Here is a 14156-nt window from a genome sequence, read left to right as displayed (position 1 = left end):
CTGGGTGAACTCTTTCTGTCCGGACAGCCACTCATCCGTGGCTGTCTCAATCGCTGGCAGAATCCGTCAGTGGGCGTTTCTTGATCTTCTTCCAGCAAAGAAACTCTTTGATGCCTAGTCTCCGCCTACTCTCCCTGTGCGGAAGCCTTCTGCGCAGGGAGGGTGTGGGCAGCGGAGAACCCATGCTCTCCCCGCTGGTCTCCGGCGAGGAGTCATGGAGCCACCTCGCTGATTCCCCCATCTGCCCCCCTTCTCCACTGGTGCTCCTTCCCCAGAAGATGGGCTGCTTCTCTCCCTCCCGGGACGCTCTCCGGAATCCCTCTGGAGCCCTCCCTCTCCCTCTGGCTCCGATGGCAGTTCCCTGACAGTCATGCTGGCCACATGACCTGGAAGCTGTACACTGGCTCCTTCGGCCAATAAAGCGAGATGAGCACCACAACCCCAGAGTCGGTCACGACTGGACCTAATGGTCAGGGGTCCCTTTACCTTTAAGGGGAGGAGAGGAGAAAACTACGTATACTGCCTTGACTGCCTTGAAAGAAATGCAGGATATAAGTATAGTAAGTAAATAAACAGACTCCTTTCAAAATGTTCAACTGTTTTTCAAAAGTCCTGAGTGGCCAAGCAGTTGTCATATTTCTCCTGAGTATTTAACATTGGCTGCAAACCCTGGGTATTTTGAATCGTACACAAACTCAGATAGTTTGGTCTTTAGGGCTCCATTTCATAGCAACCCAAAGAGTCTGAAAAGGACAGCTGAATAATTTGATCTAGAAAGCCTAAAGGTCACGAATATGGGACATAGCAGCTGTTTTCATATAGGACATTTGGAGTGATGTAACCACAGTGCCTAGAAATGTCTGGAATGTGACCATTGCTTTAAGAAGGATTGGTGGGGAGGAACCAGTTTGAGCCTGTCTCCTCACCTTTTTTTATATAGGAGACTCCATACTTTAAAGCATTGCTTGATTAAATCCTTAAGGGTAAAAGCTAAACTGCCATATCTGTCTGGCTGTTTAATCTCTCAGAAATGTTAGAAATGAGACTTCAAAATGAAATTTCTTTGCAGCAGGCCTTGCTGAGCTTACTTTGTGCTTTGTTAAAAGGAATGATGAAAATGGTATAGCGCTGGGATCTGGCTTTACTTAATCAATTACAACATACATGTGAAATGTCAGCTCAGATCTTATGATAATAGAACTGAGGAGCTCAAAACGCATAATTCCAAACTTGAAAGCTGCAGATGGAATCTATTCTGTGCTCTGGATTTCTCTCTCTTTCAAAAAATAAAAAGTAAGCATAGCTGCACAAATTATGAATAGTCTTTGTTTAGAATATTATATTTGCAGGCTTTCATTTGTCCTTTCCCCCCAAGGTTTCTAGTTGAGGCCTTGTGCAAATGATCTTTCTCTCTTTGGCTATCACTCGTATCTTACACTCGTAGCTGTGTAAGATTGTCTTCCATAAACACAGTTTTAATAATGAGTCTGTAAGTGACTGAGGAAGCCAATTCTGGATCCATACATCCTTCCACAGTAGGGACATAGGTTTCTAGTCATTGTGAGGGTTTGCCAAACGTGCCTTCCTCTTAGCACGTTTGTTACAACATTTTATAAGAGCCTTGTTGGGTCACATCAAAGGCTTATCTAATGAAGCATCTTCTTTCCCTCAGTGTTCAACTCGTTACTTATGAGAATCCCACAAGCAGAATGTGAAGGCAATAGTCTCTTCCACTGTTGTTCCCCAGTGGTTGAAGTTTAGCAATGGTTGCATACCACCTTTGGACATGATTAGTGGCAATTAACAGCTTTATCCACTGTGGATTTGACTAAGCTCCTTTAAAGCCATGTAAATAGGTGGTCATCACATCTTGTGGAAATGAGTTCCATAGTTAAACTATGTGCTGTGTTTAGAAGTACTTCCTCTTGTCTGACCTGAATCTCCCTTCATTCACATTTATTGCAATTTTGGTATAGTGAGAAGGAGAGGAAAAACCACAAAATGCATAATTTTATACACTTTTACCATGTTCCCTCTCACTTGCCTTTTCTCTAAACTAAAAAGCCCCAGATATTGTACCTTTTCTCTCCCAAGGGAGTTGCTCCATTCCCTTGGTCATTTTGGTTGCTCCTTCCTGAACTTTCTCCAGCTCTATAACATCTTTTTTGAGGTGAGGAGACCAGAGCCATATATAGTACATATAAGTGTGGCTACATTATAACATCATTATGATACTGCGCCTTGTCTTGAGGGGAACATTGTTTGCAGCAAACTGTCTTCAGCCAGCCCTGAAATAGATGACTTCCTCTAAGTCTGCTGTGCCCAGCAAAGTGAAGGCATCTCTCATCTCATTTTTATCAAGCGAATAATAAATGAAGCTATTAAACGTATTTTAAGCCTATTAATTAATCAAACGTTTTACATTCCTGAAACATACATATGTTTAAATGACAGCCTGTGAATCAGCCTGATGGATCGCCAATGGCCCAAACTACACATGAGGCAAAGTGTATCACCATAGATTTTCCTTTTTCAAAAAATGATTAAAAGGTAGTTTGGGCTAGTGGTTTCATACCATGAGAGGACCCTTGCACCTGGGAAAATTCACTCTTCACTTGTTCAACAATGTTTTGGCAAAAGTCATCTATCACCTCATAGATATTAATTGGTATTAACTGATATTATAGTGATGCTTGCAGTGATGTGTTTAGCACCATATGCAATCTGGCTTTAAAACTGATGCTGTGCACAGGCCTTCTTCTTATACGGAGACATGCTAACCAAGTTTTTCCTCCTCTGCTGCACCGCCTTTGTTAGTCCTAGTGCCCTCGAGGCAAGGACAAATGTCAGCAACGGAGAGGTTGAAGTCCTCATAACCATCAAAGTTCTAAACTTTGCAGGTAATAGAGGCAGACTTAGGGGAGCGTGGACAGTTTGTCTGCACTGGGCACCAAGCCGAGAGGGTGCTGCAGGGGCCGTAGCAGCAATGAAAGGCGAGAGGCAGGGGGCGTCAAATTTTGGTGTAGCACAGGGCACTGCTGAAATTTGAAAGCCCAAAGTCCGCCACTGCAGGGAACCTCCACCAGAACAGCAGGGGCCCCTCTAGGCCAGGCATAGGCAAACTCGGCTCTCCATATGTTTTGAGACTACAATTCCCATCATCTCTGACCACTGGTCCTGTTAGCTAGGGATCATGGGAGTTGTAGGCCAAAAACATCTGGAGGGCCGTGTTTGCCTATGCCTGCTCTAGGCTAATGGGTGGGCCTTTCCTCTCCCCATTTACCTAGCTGCTACACAAGGGAACAAAATCCAGAATTGTGTGTGAGAGCTGAGCTGGAAGCAGACTGAAAGGCCGCGACATAGAGGCATGCTAGTTCTGTTCTGAATCCCAAGCTGGGAGATCTGCTAATGCTGTGAGCTGCTCTATCTTATGTTCAGCTTATATATGTGTGTAAATAAAACCATGTATCCTAGAGACACCGCAATCTCTGCCGACCTTCAGTCCAAGGGGGAAAAAAGAGCACTGAGAAAGTACTGGAACCTCTGACCGCCTGGAGACTAGGGTGGCATGTAACAATATGTTTTACATTTTTATTGCTATATAACACTTAGAAAGTTCAGGGTGGAAAAATGCTCACAATCAAGATGGTGTATTATGAAACGTGGCCCCGGTTACAGTAACAGTTCTGCTGTACATCTCAGATTTCAAAACACGTGTGCGCATTCATGCTGAGGTGGTCTACTGTGTGCAATGCCAGCCACGCTGTTCACTCTCTCCAGTTACTTCATTTGGATGCTTCAATAGCTGATTTAGTGCTGCTTTTTTAAAAGTATTAACACTAGGGTGTTTTTTTCTCCTTTCAGTTTTGCCTAAAAACCAGTTAATTTCCCAATCCATGAATAACGTTGCATTTCTAGCGGTTTTAACGACAAGATCAGTTCAGGTTTTCTGTATCTCTAGCACCAGCTCAGCCCTGGGAAGGGATGGGCAACCTGTGTCCCTTGAGAAGTTACTGAGAGTACAACTCCCATCATTCCTGAATGTTGGCCATCCATGAGCATTGACCGTGCTTGCTAGGGCTAATGGAAGTTGGAATCCAAGAATGTCTGGAGGTGATTTGATAGTGGCGCCCATAGGGGTCATTTATATGTCTCCTGCAATTTCACAAATTAGAGTTTGGTAAGTGACCACTTGTAATTGTTACAATATGCTTTACCACCGTGTGAAAGTGGCCAGGGCCAGTGTCAGAATCCAGCATCCTTGGGTGGCTTCTGGGGCATCAGTCTCTGATTGTGACCCATTATCTCTGAACACATTCTGAAGATTGTACAAACCATCGTTAATTAAGAAACCAGGATCTCAAGCCATGGGACCTGATTTGGTATCCTGGTTGGTTAACTCACAACAGTTTGTACAATTCCCATCTTCAGACAAACCATAATCAGAAGCTAAGGCTGTGCATGGTTCCTGACCATATGGTCTGCCTTCATTGTTCAAGGCAGAATGCTAGGAATTGCAAGTGGGGAGAATGTTGTTGTACTCAGGTCCTGCCTGCAAGATTCTTACAGGCATCTGGTTGGCCACATCTCATGCCGGGCAACAATGGGCCTGACCAAGCAGGGCTCTTATAGTCTTAAGCTTTTGATTTCCTCCAGGAAAGTGTGAAGGAGGTAGAAGAGGAGGGGCAATGCACAGACCCAAAGCTTGCTGAAGCTTGTACAGATAATATGACAAACTACATCTAATTCGAGCTTGTGATATCTACTGTCGCCCTGTCTTTATAACTGTTAGATCCAGGCACAAAAACTATCCTTTCTGAGAGCTTTCTGAGTCTGGGCTTCCAGGAGTAGAAAGAGGGAGAGGTGATTATTGCCTATTCCCCATTTATCTTGCAATGTACTTTTATCTACATTATGTTAGGATATAGTTCCGTTCCACCTTAAAGGATCAGGCATGATTGTTGTGTATCACATGCCTGTTTACTTCCAGCTCTGCTGGGAACTTCCGTTTTGTATATAGCTTTTGCTCTGGCTGTTTTCCTGGACACGGAGGCAAGCAGTCATGTTTTTCCTTTGTTCTGAACTATGTTGAATAAAGCTGTAAACATGCTCTCCTGTCTGCATCCTTTCGTTGTGGAGACTCTGCTGAAAGGGTGTGCACAGGTCTTGGAACGTCTCTGAGGCTCATGCCACTAATTGACTGATGCTGTTCCATGGAAGACCAGTGATTGTCCGGAGACGACTGGGGGCCTGATGCCTCTGTCTCCCTGGCAGTATCCCAACACATTATTTACAGTTAACCTGCAATCCAACCATGCACTTCCTCCCATCATAGGTGCCAACTCCCTAGGACCCTGCACCCACAAAATCCCCCATGGAGGAGATGGGCACCCACAAATTCCAGTGCCAGGGCTATGCACGCTGCATGGCACCCACAGCCCTGGGCATCTATAGCCTCCCATGCTGTTCCCATTCTCATCCGGCCATCTGGAGCAGACTTGTGGGAGGGTATGTGGGACTGCATCTGGAAGGGTGCCCACTCAGCCCTTTCTGTTCCTTGCAGCCCCATCTGGATCAAAAGACATACCGTTGGTTACAACCCTATGCTATTTATGTATGTACAAATAGAATTGTACCACACTGGAGTTAACTCTGGGGGCACCCACAAGATTCTCTTGTAATAAAGTCTTAGGAGCTTCTAAGCTGAGGATTTCTCCAGCAATATGTAACTCCCACTCCTGCCCTGTCCAAAACTCAAGCACAGTATTTCATATTGCTGCAAAAGCCAGCAGTCACGAGTGTCCATTTATTATTTGAGTGCCCTCTCGTGAGTCACGGCACTGGGGAAGTCAAGTCTGCTGTGAACAAACTCTTCCGATCTTATGATCGACCGCGTCCTGAAAGAATCTAAACGATCTGACTTTAAGTCTACTGACCTTAGTTTTACATCACTGGAACTTTAAAAGACTTGTAGCCCAATCCTATGCAATTTGGCTTTTCGTGTAAATCCCCAGGTTTTCAAGAGCACTTTACCCAGAGAGCCAGTGTGGTGCAGTGGTTAGGGTGTAAGACTAAGACCTGGGAGACTGGGGTTCAAATCCCCACTCAGCCATGAAGCTCCCTGAGTGAACTTGAGCCAGTCACTGTCTCTCAGCCTAATCTACTTCACAGGGTTGTTGTGAGGTTAAAATGGGAAGAGGGAGAATCATGCGTCCCACTTTGGAGTAAAGGGGGAATATAAATGTAATAATAATAATAATAATAATAATAATAATAATAATAATAATAATAATAATAAAATATCCCAGGGTGTTTAGGACTGCAGCATAATAGCACAAGCTTCTTCTGTACATTTATTCAGAAGCAAGACCCACTGAGTTCAAAGGGGTTTACTTCCAAGTAAGTGTGCACAGCACTGCAGCCTAAATCATGTTATTGGGGGTGGGGCGAAAAGAAATGTAGTACTTGTAGGTCCATAAATATATCTAAATCTGAAACTTTATTATCAGCTTTGTACTGTAACCAAGTGACCGACTTATATTAGATTCCCTTTGGCCATCTTGGTGCTCAGCTAACATTCTGCTGGAACTTATGTCAGTGACTAAAATAACCCAACTAATTTCAAGCGGCAAGTGTCTAGTGAGTTACCAGTCTGAGATCCGTATGTCTGAGAAAACATTATTGTAGCTCAGAAACTTCAGGAGAAGGAAAGAGGCTTTAATTTAATCTGGGAAATAACCTTGTGCAGAAACTTTTTTTTTTTAATCATTTGCTTAGTTTTAAATTTGTTCATTGCAAAGCAAAAGCAGTTGCCGGAGAACTGAAAATGGATCTGGCTGTGACTTGTCTGGATTTTATATTGGCATGTTTCCTGAATTACTAGCTCTGCTTTGACCGAGAGGAAGAGGAAAAAAATGGGGGGACTGTGAATTTTCTGCTAAATGGGTGAATGAAAACCCTCCTTTGGAAACAATTAAGGTAGGACGTGATGTACTGGGAAATAATTAACAAAATGTGGGCTTTGGCACGATCTAAGAATGCCAGATTTCAGAGTTTAGCCTCTGCAAATGCTTTCTTGTACTGTACCTTTTAAGTGGGGATCATGTTTCATGTCTATGAACTTTTACTTTGGTCTAGAAGAGTGTACCTCATTCCCTTGCATGCTGTGATTTCTGCCAAGTCTAGGTGCTTAATTACCCTATATTTAGACTACCTTGTTGAAGGCTAGGTCCACCGCCCCATTTGTTGTTTCTGATTTAATAACTTTTACATCAAGCTTCTGTGATAACTCTTCAACATGCTCTTTGATCATTTGTGTGATTAGGTATGTGTGAAAGGACGGAAGCAGCACTATAATTTGCTTAAATGCTTGCTGTCAGATTCAAGTGCTGCTTTCGTGTTTTTGATAAGAGTGCTATGCCTTTTTAATTCTAACAGTATTCTTTGGAAAGGTCCAAGTCGGTATACAGTAGTGATCTTTACACTAAATAAGTACATGTCTTGTGAATCTTTACTCTGATGTGTGCAGGCAATAGTCTATGTCTGTTCTTTACTGAGCGCTCATTCTGATTCATTTGTGGAGTGGCTCTTATATGACTGTGCATTCATTCTGATGTTATTCCCATTCACCATTCATCCATCCCAGACTTTTCAGTGCATTTCCCTGTCACTTTCCTAACTGCAAAAAGTCCTTTAAAAAAGCAGCGGATTTGTTGTGCTATAGTGACAGAACTCTTTAATCCACTTTCATTGCACAAGCCTATGTTTCCAGTATGCACTTGAATCCCTCCTGCAAAATATTAACAGTCTGGAGGCAATGGGATCTAAAAAAGAGAAATATATATTTTCATAATGGCCAATTATTTTAACAGAAGAGGCTGTGTTCCATTGACTTGTACCCTTATTTTATTTTGGGGAAAATTGTATGGTTATTCCTTTGATATCAGTAGGCTTGAGTTTTATATTTAATCACCCTTAGTAGTGGATATTGCAGGCCCTGCCTTATCCAGCAGCAGTTCGTTCCACATATGTAGGCATTGGGTACCATTTCACTCAACCTGGATACGCTAGTGGCTTTGTTAGCTGCCCATGTTTTCTTCATTTCTTTCATTTAAATGCATTTAACACAACTAAGGCTGCAAGACGTGCTGTTAATTGCATTCATGCAGTTAATGCGCATGTTTTTGTTACTGAAAACAGCAGCCACTGAGAAGCCTTGAGCAGCCACAGAACCATGAAGTTGGAAGGGGGAAATTTAACACTTTCTCTTCCATATTCCCACCAACAATTGTCTTCCTGAATTTATATACATTTCAAGGAAAGCTTACATTTGCACTAGAGGAAACTTTACTTTGGAATACAAGATCTGCATTGGGAGAATCAAATTTATTAGTAAAAATATTTTGTCCTATATTTTTTTGTTTGTAAAAGAAGGGATGACCTTTGCTAGTGAAATGAAGATCATTCTATAGTTGCTTTTCCATATAGTTGTCAAGTATGCCATTTAGAGTTGGTCTGATGTGATCCTTTCTCCCTGGGCATCTTTGTACTGGAGTAGAGCACGTTTGTGAACCTACCAAGTGCAGAAAATGAATAAAATTGATTCTTCTTGAATTAATAACCTGGGGAGGGGGGGGGACTAGGGCAGGTCTAGAACAAATCCAGTAAAGAGACATTGCTGTGCATTAGATATTTTAAAATGCAATATTAATGGAATGCGGGAACAATCAGGTTTACGTTCAAAATCTCTTTGCCTTTTCACAAACCGGAGTTGACCTTAGAAATATAGTGTATGGTTTTAATGCATTCTAAAGACTATAGGATCATATATAACTTAATATGTTGAACAGTGTTCTCTACCCAGTGGAATTAAATTCATATCGATGAGAAAATTGCCAACCTTGTTGTTGCTTCCAGTATATATGTATAGTTTGCTCTTTACTAGTGTGGCTATTTATTTTTATTTGAGTAGTTTTTTATTTTCTGTTTGTTACTTGAAACCTCATTATTTCAAGGGCCATAGTTGCCTCACCCGGAAATATCTCTCATTCCACCAACTTGGCACGTTTCCTCTGGGGGCAGCTGACATCCAAAGGAATGCCTATCTAGTTCTATTGGATTTACTTGTATAGGAAGATGGCTTGCCCAACCCCTTGGTGGCTCTCCTTTTGGAAATAACACCTACAAACCAATGCTGGAGCAAACACTTAAAAGCTTCTCACAGTTTGTTATTTTGTATGCAACTGATATTACGATCATGCCTGACCAGCAAGTTTATGCACTCTCTGTAATTATTTTAGCTTGCAGTCCTAACCCAAGGCTGGTTTAAGGTGGTCGGAAACCGTCTGCTGTGGATGCAGAGACCGGTAACTCATAACTGCTGCCTTCCGTGTCATTCCTCTGGGATGCAAGCCATGTGAACAACACTAAGCGTTTCATTTTCGCAAGAGGCAGGCAGTTCCGATCATGAGAATGTGGTCGCAGCGTGTTCGTTAAACAACTTGCTCATACACACCAAACCTACTTTTCATCACAGGTTTTACTAACTAGTGGCTGGTCGCAACATGTTTGCCATACACTCATAATGACAAAAGGAAGGACAAGAGCACATGTAACATTGTGACTCATAGACTGAACTAGGGAAGCCCCCCCTGGCTCAGATCTCCATTCTATCAACACTTACTATGTTGCCTTAGTAAGCCACCGTAACTTTTCCCACCCAACAATCAATAGTGAATGGCAAAAAGTGAAGGCAAAAAGCGTGTGTTTTTCTGAACACGTGCAGAGAGTCTGCACCCAAACAAACTGTGTGTACTTAGTTCTGGCCACATGCTCTGTTAGCAAGAAAAACCCAGGGCACAGATCATCCGGTCAGAGTCGTTGTGCGTATGGCTTTTGCCTTGCTATGTACATTGCTATGGATGAATGATTCCCTGTGCTTGACGATGGGCCTAGCACTTCTCCCCACTGAGAACTACCCTGGTGTAAATTATGGCTCCTTCTCAGGGTGGAGCCTGATGGCAGGTCAGACCCAGGTCAGAAGGCCATGTGACTGGTCTGATCTTTGGACAGGTTCAGATGGACACATGGAAAATTAGTGGACAAGATTCTGAATCCCACCACCATCTCCATCCATTTGTTTGCCCTGAGAAAAAGGGCTTGTTTCTTGGCTTCAGCTCCCAATTTGCAATATGGGAATAATAACACTGACCAACTTACTGGGCTGTTGTAGGGATTGTTGACGTAATATTTATGAACTGCTTTGAACACCCAGAAGTTGCTGTGCAAGTTCTAAGCCTCACTCTTGTTATTTTCTGAAAGGAATCAATTCCTTATTATATAGTAACAGCACCAACCCCATTTTCACTGTCAGATAACTGGGTTAATAACTTTTCTCTCTGGGTCAGTAAAGCAACGGTATTATAGCGTTCTAACTCCATCTGAATATGAAAGTTTTTTAAAAAAACATTCTATGATATCTCTTAAGTTTAGCCTGGAATTTCAATATAATATTATTAAAATAAACTTCAACAAGGCAGACACACTCTTAAACCATGAATTTGTTTTGCATGTAAGCTTGTCATATGCAATGAGTAAAGGCTTATTTCTTGCAGGGGATTTACCACAAGATCAAAGAACATAAACCAAAGTACATTTGCTTCTGTCACTGTTGTTAACTGTGGTGCACTAGAACCTTTCATCTCCCACTAGACTTCACATATGTCTCAGTCGTGTTGTATCTATCTCTAGGGAAAACACTACCAGCATTTTGGTTTAAAACTTGTTAGAAAAAGCTAGATTTGAGCAGACCCTAGGAATGTCTAGCTGCATTCCTATGTACACTTAACTGAGAGTCAATCCCAGTGAATTCATAGAGACTTGCTTCCAAGTAAACACACTTAAGATTGTCAGTCTGCAGGCTGCAGTGTTTATACTGGATTTTTGTTTAATGAACATGGAGGGCTCCGACTTTGGCTGACAGATAGTAGCAGCTGTAACTTATTGGATCAGCTGTCCTTTGGATGGAGATAAATGGACAGTTGGTCTTGTACAGATGCAGCCTCTACACTCTGAGAAATTCCATGCTCCAAGATGCTTCTGTACAGCCTATCAACTCAATGCAGGAAACCACATGGTTTTATAAGCATGTGCCTGACTTAGGTTTAAGATAAAAACAAGTCTACTAAAGTGCTCAAGTCTTCAGAGCTCTATTTAAAAAATAACAACAACCCTGTTCTTGATGGCCTCTCTTGCAATATGATAACAGGGATGACAGCACAAATGGCCTTCCAGACTCTCATATGGCATGCTGGTCTGCCTTATTTCAGAGTCATTAGTTGTACACACTTTAATTGTCCCTTGTGAAATGGTATGGACAGTGCCGGGTTAACAAATAAGCAGAATAGGGCCCCACTCCTTTTAGGGGCCTTGCGACAACAGATCAAAATAATTTTTTTTTGCTCTTGAAAGATAATTACAATTACAATTACAAGCTTTCTTAGTTCAATGCTATTCCACTAGAGTGCCTGAACAAGCCCCCCCCCTCCCCTTTGAGATTTCAGCTGCCTAGGGGCCTCCACAGGGTTCAATCTGGCACTGGGTGTGAAGCTGCATGGTCTGCCTACTTTAACAGTGCATAACCCCATCTGGTGTTAACGTTTCATTGTTTGTTTTTGTGAAAAAATCCCTATTTGCATAGCAGTCATGCTGATATAAAGTGGAATGTGGGATGTTTTTTCTGTCTGTGGTTGGAGCATGTGATATAATTTTTACTTAGGACTGCCTTAGTATCAATATCAGCTCTAAAAAGAATAATTCTAATAAAGAACTTATTTTTTATATATACAAAAAAACCTTAGTGCAATAGGATTACTAGGTAAAAAAAGGTAAAGGACCCCTGGAAAGTTAAGTCCAGTCAAAGGCGATTATGGGGTTGTGGCGCTCATCTCGCTTTCAGGCTGAGGGAGCCAGCATGACTTAACCACTTCTGCTGCAACGGAACACCGTGATAGAAACCAGAGCGCATGGAAACACTGTTTACCTTCCCGCCATAGCAGTACCTATTTATCTACTTGCACTGGCATGCTTTCACACTGCTAGGTTAGCAGGAGCTGGGACAGAGCAATGGGAACTCACCTCGTCACGGTGATTCAAAACACCAACCAATAGGATTACTATTTGACTGCTGTGAAGGACACTTGTTAAGTATTGGAGGAAGGACAAAATGTCTGCTTAATAGTCAGTGGCTAGGCTTGCCATACACCTCAGTTGTTGGGAAAATTGAGGGTGAATGTCTCAGGATGGCTGGTTGATATTTTCACAATGGAAGTGATATAGAGATCTCCTGGGGTAACACACTTCCTGCTTCCCACAGTTAGGATTATGTAAGTCAGAAATGTGTGTGAAGAGAACAGAGGCAAGTTTGGGGATGGTGGCTACATTTCAACACAATTCCAAGCCAAAAAACAATGGTTAAGCAGATTAGCTTGTGGATGAAGTGTGCACACACAGCTCAAACTCCCCCATTTTGATCCTATCTGAAGCAAAGGTTTGTTTGCGTTATTGTTTATGGTTTATTTTGGGAGAAACAAGCTTCCCCACTCCTTCTGGGTCCCATCTTTCCTTACTGCATCCAAGGATTAGAGAGGCCTGGCATCTACAAACTCATAACATAACTCATAATATTGTGACAATGACCAGTGGTGGTTAATTCCTCTTTTAAATGTAGTGTATTGGATTCATGATATTACATGTACAATGATCTCAGGTGTTCCTGAGATTCTCCCTATAGTTAGATTCCAGTGGTGACTGAGATACAACACTGCTATTAGTTGATTTCTGGAAATAACTGTTGCTTTCTTTGTACTGTATTTGAAATAGACTACCCTTTTGAACCTAAATGCTCTTCCATTAAACATTGCATAGGAAATGTCATAGAAGTTTTGCCTCCTGCTTCCCTCTTCTCATTCTTGAGAATGCTCACTTGGTGTCAGGTCATATTTGAGATATTTGGCATACCCTCGAAGCAATGAAGGAACTCAAGAGAAAGCAGGCTGAGGCTGAGGCTGTCGATTGTTCTGTTAATGTGTAACACCAGTTGACTCCTGCTGTGTGTATGACATAGTGAGGCCTACAACCAGTAGCAACTGTTACTATTATTGGGGTATGTGGTTTTCCAAAGCCTTTCCAATGTCACCCATACACGCTCCACTCCATCCAGGAAAACAAGAGGCATTATCAGAATTCAGGGACAAATTTCAGCCCAGGGGAAAACAGCCAAGGAAGAAGAAGAAGAGTTTGGATTTGTTATCTCGCTTATCACTATCCTAGGGAGTCTCAAAGCGGCTAACATTCTCCTTTCCCTTCCTCGCCCACCACAAACACTCTGTGGGGTGAGTGGGGCTGAGAGACTTCAGAGAAGTGTGACTAGCCCAAGGTCACCCAGCAGCTGCATGTGGAGGAGCGGGGAAGCGAACCTGGTTCAGCAGATTACGAATCTACCACTCTTAACCACTACACCACACTGGCCCTCTCAAGGAGGGTGCAAAGCAGCACTAGTAAGGGGTGGGGTCATGGGGAAGGAGGTGTGGCTGGGAATGTCACCCAGACATATGTACACAGCTCTGAAGTAATGTCCGAATTACCTTCCAACCAAGTTAATTAACATAAAACACTTAGCTTTCCTGAGAGGTATTTTATATATCTATAGGATAGATATTCCTCTGAATATAGTTCAGAAACTTCAGCTGGACATTACAGTACTTCAGAGCTGTGTCTGGGTGACATTCCCAGCCACCCATGACCCATGAAACTTGTCCCTGAATTCTGATAATGCCTCTAAGGGCCCTCAGCGCCACCCATAGGGGAGAAGATGGCGAATGAGGAAGTGGGAGAAAAGGTGGTGGAGAGTCACTCAGGGCAACGCCATTATTCCAAGAGGCTGCATTCCCAAGCCTCTCTCTGTAAATATTGAATAAAAAGCAGATGGTAAGAACTTTTCCTTGTCTTTTCCATTCCTGGCAACCTGCCGTGGGGGTTGGTTCCTCTGCCGCCTGACAGATAGACAGACAGAGTGCTATATATAATCTTTAGATTATGAAAATTAAATCTGCAATTTAAAATGTAAAATCAAATTACTGTATAACTTTGGCTAATAT

At 42.5% G+C, this 14156-nt stretch overlaps 1 protein-coding gene across 8 annotated transcripts in view; it reads left to right on the top strand.

Moving 5' to 3' along the window:
• AKAP6 (A-kinase anchoring protein 6) overlaps nt 1-14156 on the top strand; it is a 243050-nt gene that overhangs the window by 60045 nt on the left and 168849 nt on the right. For 2 of the 8 annotated variants that reach the window (XM_083740564.1, XM_083740565.1), the window contains exon 1: nt 6604-6978. The exons of 4 other annotated variants lie outside the window; for them this stretch is intronic. The gene's annotated coding sequence lies outside the window, so the exon portion shown is untranslated. Of the gene's footprint in view, nt 1-6603; nt 6979-14156 lie in introns of those variants that run through there. 2 more of the 8 variants (XM_083740566.1, XM_083740567.1) reach the window with 2 other exon arrangements.

Source organism: Podarcis gaigeae, assembly GCF_964106915.1.
Source record: "Podarcis gaigeae genome assembly, chromosome: 1".
NCBI lineage: Eukaryota > Metazoa > Chordata > Lepidosauria > Squamata > Lacertidae > Podarcis > Podarcis gaigeae.
The sequence above is the reverse complement of the archived record's forward strand: the minus strand, read 5'-3'. Positions and strand labels throughout refer to the sequence as shown.